This window comes from Diaphorina citri, unplaced genomic scaffold (genome assembly GCF_000475195.1).
Source record: "Diaphorina citri unplaced genomic scaffold, Diaci psyllid genome assembly version 1.1 scaffold1269, whole genome shotgun sequence".
Lineage (NCBI taxonomy): Eukaryota > Metazoa > Arthropoda > Insecta > Hemiptera > Psyllidae > Diaphorina > Diaphorina citri.
In genome coordinates, this window is record NW_007378698.1 from 40,421 (window position 1) to 46,644 (window position 6,224).

Below are 6,224 nucleotides of genomic sequence, written 5' to 3' on the forward strand. Positions count from 1 at the left end.
CCTGTTTCTTTTTCTTTTTCATCTCCAGTATCATGCCTTCATCTGTCATTTTAGAACGTGCTCATGTCATTACGTTTTTCACAAAAACACGTCTGTCTGTCTGTCTGTATTTATCCTGTGTGTAGGTACATGTACATACTCTTGGAATAATATTCCCATGTTAAGCATAACACATGTCACCTCAACTTCTAGCTTGTGTTAATAACATATTTCATATCATCTCGGTACATGTAGGAAGGTAAATATGGAATCAATACAGGGTAGCCTCGGGGAAAAAACAGGTTAATCTGTGAGAAAGATAACATTAAGCTAAAAAGAGAGTGTAGCGAAAAGTAAGAGCTAGAGCAGGCTTGTCCAACCCGCGGCCCGCGGGCCGCATGCGGCCCGCGAGCTCATTTTTGCGGCCCGCGAAGGCCCGCCTAAAAGAATTGAACGAAAATGGGAAATAACAGTAAATATACTAAATAAAATAATTAATGCATGAAAAATTTCAAATTTATAAAAATGAACATTTTCCACTTCCAGGCTGAATATGGGACTATTATCCGCCGGACTAAGAATAAAATTAGTGATAAGGTGCCACTAGTTATAGGGTGGAAGAACTATATTATTGGGTTACTAAGAAAAAAATTAGTGATAAGGTGTCACTGGCCCTTTCTACTCCTCTTCTGGAGCTCAGGCCTTTTCCCCCTTCCTCGTACAACAATCTATAGGTACAAATCTATAGGTAATCTAGAGTATTCTAGAGAACAACAGGAAAGGACCCTTCCTCAATTAAAATTTTCATCTCGATTTTAATCTCACCCAAATGTTGCGGTAAATGTGAAAACAAATGAAAAATTAATTTGGGCTTATACACACCAGAAAAGTACACAATCTGGTTTTGAATATTACAAGAGAGATAAAATCCGAGATATTACCTATCCCTATCCTCCTTTGTAAAAAAAAAGTCGGCTGTGAAAATTACCAGCTGACTTAAATCTAAATAGAACACTTCGATTTTAGACGCCAGAGGAGCAAAATAGTGTAACTACAAACTACATGCACATAAGTATTAGGTACATTTTTGTCAACTTTCACCGAAATCGGACACGTTCGGGAGTTATTGCGAACCACAGACATACAAACATACAATCAAACAGGCAGACACAACTGGAAAAAACAACGAATCAAATTGAAATTTTTTATACTTTCACAGAAATCAATTTTTAATTGGTTCATATAAAAATCAACTAGTAGGGGAATAGCAACAAACCACGTTAAATACAACTTGATGATAAACAAATTTAGATTTAGCCAATGAACAAATTGAGAAGTTTTACTCTCACAGGGACAACTGAAAAAAGGGATCACAAAAAAAAAAAAAAAAAAAAAAAAAAAAAAAAAAAAAGTTGCACAAGTATCAATCAGTGGTGAAGAGAAGTGATGACAACTGTAACTTGTACTTTATCTACGAATCAGCATTTATCCTGAAAGTATCCTTATAATCCCGAAACTGTTACGTATTTCAGGACCATTTCTTCTAAATACAGTCAATGAGGATATGTACATAGATTTATGCATTTTACCTAGTGGTGAATAAGTGACTTACCCAAGTGTAACACTAGACTTGAAAAACTTTCATTTTAATAATTCAAACCCACACCACTAGTTCAGAGGGGGGTTCAATCATATTCTGACAAGGGCCCTTCACCAATACGTGCTCCTGCTCTGAAATCCAGGATATCCCTCCCTTATTGAAAGCCGAGGGGGTTATCAAGAGGTTATTGAGAACAATGTGGGCACTGATTGTGGCACATCTGTTTTAAAAGGTAACATTGGAGAGATCATGAATTTTTGGAAGGTTCTTTAAAGGTTTTTACGGTGTTATTGTGTCAATTACATTCATACTTGACAATAACTGGAAAGGGAACTATTGGAACAATTATTATTAATTTATAATTCTATAGGTAAATCCGTGACAAAATTAATCAATTTTATCGAGAGAATTTATGTTTGAAGGTCATGAAGATTTGATATTTACATATTTAGTCCTGCTATTCTCTGACATAATTTTTCTGAAGTCATCCTACCGTCTCGTCTATTTGTGACCAAAGCAAACACTCTTCTTTCAATGAGCCAGGCTTAAGGGCGCAAAATTTATGCAATCCATTTAAATCCGTGACAAAATTAATCAATTTTATCGAGAGAATTTATGTATGAAGGTCATGAAGATTTGATATTTTTACATATTTAGTCCTGCTATTCTCTGACATAATTTTTCTGAAGTCATCCTACCGTCTCGTCTATTTGTGACCAAATCAAACACTCTTCTTTCAATGAGCCAGGCTTAAGGGCGCAAAATTTATGCATCTAGGGGGACTATGAAAATGCAAATAATGTAATTATATGGTCTTGATGAGCCAAAAGTTTTGGTGTTTCGAGCTCAAACCACGAGAATGCTGTTCCAAAGTACCGAATTCGATTCTCTGTAAGTCATCATTTTTCGCCGTATAGCGCAGCACGGGGTAATCTTACTAGTCTAGAGTCTAGAATGAAAATGAATTCCATACTCTTATGAGATAATATCTTCCAGGCCAAGGTATGCACAGTATATTATACTTAAGGAAATATGTAGGTAGGTATATTATACTTAAGGAGGTAAGGAAACATACTTAAGAAAGTCTGCCTTAAAAATCGATAGCAGTAAATAACCTTTCAACTAGAACCTGTCAACACAATATATATGTATGATTGGATAGCGAAAATTTTCCGCAAAAGCAGTTCAATTATAAAGGCACAATTCTTTTGTTCTTTTGCGGATCTTCTGCCACCGTGATGGCGTACCTTGTGGGTTAGTCAGCGCGCACCGTCAGATTTCAGATTTAAAAGAAAGCGACAAAATAATATAAAAAGCTTAAAAGCCCATTACGATTTTTTTTTTTTTAATTTCCCCATATTTTTCGAAAAAGAAAGCTCCAAGCTACAAGGTAGGTTAGGTTCGTACCTAAAGGCTAAAAAAAGTTCCTTTCTTTTCCTTCTTCTTCGTCATCTTCCTCCTCCTTCTTTTTCCTTTTCTTCTTCTTACCACCTGAAACATGTGAACTTTTGTTAACTTCATTTTGTAGAGCACTTACTAAAATTTTCGGTGTACACATCAGTGCTCCAAATCTCTTGTGAGGAGAAAAGTAAAGAAAGTAGAGGAAAAGCACACACACATGGGAGAGAGAGAGAGAGAGAGATGGAAAAGGAAAAAGTACACATAATACTGGAGGGAGGGGGAAAGATAGAGGGCGAGAGACGAGAGACAAGAAAAGAGATGATAAAAGCGAGAGAGAGAGAGAGAGAGAGAGAGAGAGAGAGAGAGAGAGAGAGAGAGAGAGAGAGAGAGAGAGAGAGAGGGGGAGAGAGGAGAAAAATTATAGCTATGATTTATGAGATTTGGAGGTTTTCCAAGATGGAGGTAACAAGCGCCAAAACTAGGTACCTACCTACCTATATCAGGGGAGTTGTTATATTTGGATACTGAGTACTTTATTAGAGAAAGGATATGAAAAAGCAGGAGAGAGAGGGAGGAAGAGAGAGAGGGAGAGAGAGAAGGGGAGAGGGAGAGAGGGAGAGAGAGGGAGGGAGAGAGAGGGGGGGAGAGAGAGAGGGAGAGAGGCAGAGAGGGAGAGAGAGAGGGAAAGAGAGAGGGAGGGAGAGAGAGAGGGAGAGAAAGAGAAAGGGGAGAGATAACAAAACAAAGAAAAGGCCCTAAGCAACAGTGGGCCAAGTTTGTGAATTTTTCTTCTGGGATGAGAAGAAATGAAGAAAGCGAAAAAAAAGTCGCCAAAAGCCCGGATTCGAACCCTGAATAACTACCCTGGGAGTTTGCAACTCTGATAAAATTAATATCTTTAACTTGAAGGTAGTAAACAACCCATCTCCATACTAATTGCCAGTGTGTCCAATCCAATGCATTTATAAACATTAAATTACAATATATATGAATGCCATTTATAATACTTTCCTAGTTAACTTTACAATTAACTTACACCGTCTTCTCTTGCATAGGTGATAGGTATATACCTAATATGTAGTAGGTACCTTATACCATATTTAGGATTTACTATTTACGTAATTTGCATAAGCATACCTATAGGTACCTTTAGGTACTACCTAATTTGCTTTGCATGTGCATTTAATTCTTATTAATATCTCAGAGGTTTGTGTGTATGGTTGTAGGTAATAAATCCAAGTAGGTAACTAACCTATTTGTTACCTAAGTACCTGTGGACTTGGGAGATATGGTTATGGTGGCCCTTAGATTGTAAAATTTTGCAAACTTTCAGATTGTAGGTACAATTTTGCGATTTGCGTTTAGTCTGTCTGTTTCACTATAAATGCCGAACGTTTCGTTCAACTTTGAAGAATTGACGGTTTTCTTGTTTCTTAAAACAGTCCATTAAAATTTCATCTAAAATGTGTCTTACGTTCTGAGTTTTCCTCACTGCATTTCAATTTAGAGTTCACTTTGCCTCCATCAGGGGTCAAATAGCCCATACTTCCAGGAAACAAAACTTTCCAGCCCATATAATAAACTATCACACAACTACATTACAGGCGAACGTGGATGAATAAGAATTCAGGAAAGCAACATTTTTCCCACCTCAATAATAGAAGTTTTTGGCTTTTCCCGAATAAGTAGGATTTTCTCAATTACCTACAGAGGTAAATAATTATCTAGTTAATTAATTGTTCTAATTTAAAGAGATTCTTGAACAAAAAATCAATTGAATTACAGGCATCAGACAGGGTACATGGGTACAACCTTCAAATTTCTCAGTAATAATAATAAACGTAAATTCTCCTCATTTAAAAGAAGTTTTTGGGACAAGAACCCAAACATTTTCTCAAATAACTACGTTTGACTGTAAAATCCTATTCATTAGTGCCTCCCTTATCCACCCCATTCCATCACGGGTCTATAAACTTATTGTTTTTCTTCCTTACACTTTTAATTTACAAAAAAAGTTCCCTTTTTCTCGTGCGTCTATTTTTATGGCTCCACAGGGGTTGAGGGGGCAAAAGTTCCAAAAGTAGGAGGGAGAGAGAGGGAGAGAGAAAGAGAAAGAGAAAGGGGAGAGATAACAAAACAAAGAAAAGGCCCTAAGCAACAGTGGGCCGAGTTTGTGAATTTTTCTTCTGGGATGAGAAGAAAGTAAGCGAAAAAAAAGTCGCCAAAAGGCCGGATTCGAACCCTGAATAACGACCCTGGGAGTTTGCAACTCTGATAAAATTAATATCTTTAACTTGAAGGTAGTAAACTCATCTCCATACCTACTAATTGCCAGTGTGTCCAATGCATTTATAAACATTAATTTACAATATGAATGCCATTTATTATACTTTCCTAGTTAACTTTACAATGAACTTACACCGTATTCTCTTGCATGGGTAAAAGGTATATAATATGTACCTAGTAGGTACCATAAACCATATTTAGGATTTACTATTTACGTACTTTGCATAAGCATATACCTATAGGTACCTTTACTCCCTAATTTGCTTTGCATGTGCATTTAATTCTTATTAATATAATAATATCTCAGAGGATTGTGTGTATGGTTGTAGGTAATAAATCCAAGTAGGTAACTTACCTATTTGTTACCTACCTGTGGACTTGGGAGTTACCTATGGTGGCCCTTAGATTGTAAAATTTTTTAAACTTTCAGATTGTAGGTACAATTTTGCGATTTGCGTTTAGTTAGTCTGTCTATTTCACTATAAATGCCGAACGTTTCGTTCAACTTTGAAGAATTGACGGTTTTCTTGATTCTTAAAACAATCCATTAAAATTCCATCTCAAATGTGTCTTACGTTCTGAGTTTTCTTCACTGCACTTCAATTTATAGTTCACTTTGCCTCCATCAGGGGTCAAATAGCCCATACTTCCAGGAAACAAAACTTTCCAGCCCATATAATAAACTATCACACAACTACATTACAGGCGAACGTGGATGAATAAGAATTCAGGAAAGCAACATTTTTCCCACCTCAATAATAGAAGTTTTTGGCTTTTCCCGAATAAGTAGGATTTTCTCAATTACCTACAGAGGTAAATAATTATCTAGTTAATTAATTGTTCTAATTTAAAGAGATTCTTGAACAAAAAATCAATTGAATTACAGGCATCAGACAGGGTACATGGGTACAACCTTCAAATTTCTCAGTAATAATAATAAACGTAAATTCTCCTCATT

The 6,224-nt window shown here is 36.2% G+C and overlaps 1 long non-coding RNA gene across 1 annotated transcript in view; it reads left to right on the plus strand.

The window, feature by feature from the left end:
* The first annotated feature begins 532 nt into the window (after positions 1-532).
* LOC113469883 overlaps positions 533-6,224 on the plus strand; it is a 6,927-nt gene continuing 1,235 nt past the window's right edge. Inside the window, exon 1 of the long non-coding RNA XR_003393161.1 lies at positions 533-641. This is a non-coding gene — a long non-coding RNA (uncharacterized LOC113469883). The remainder of the gene's footprint in view (positions 642-6,224) is intronic.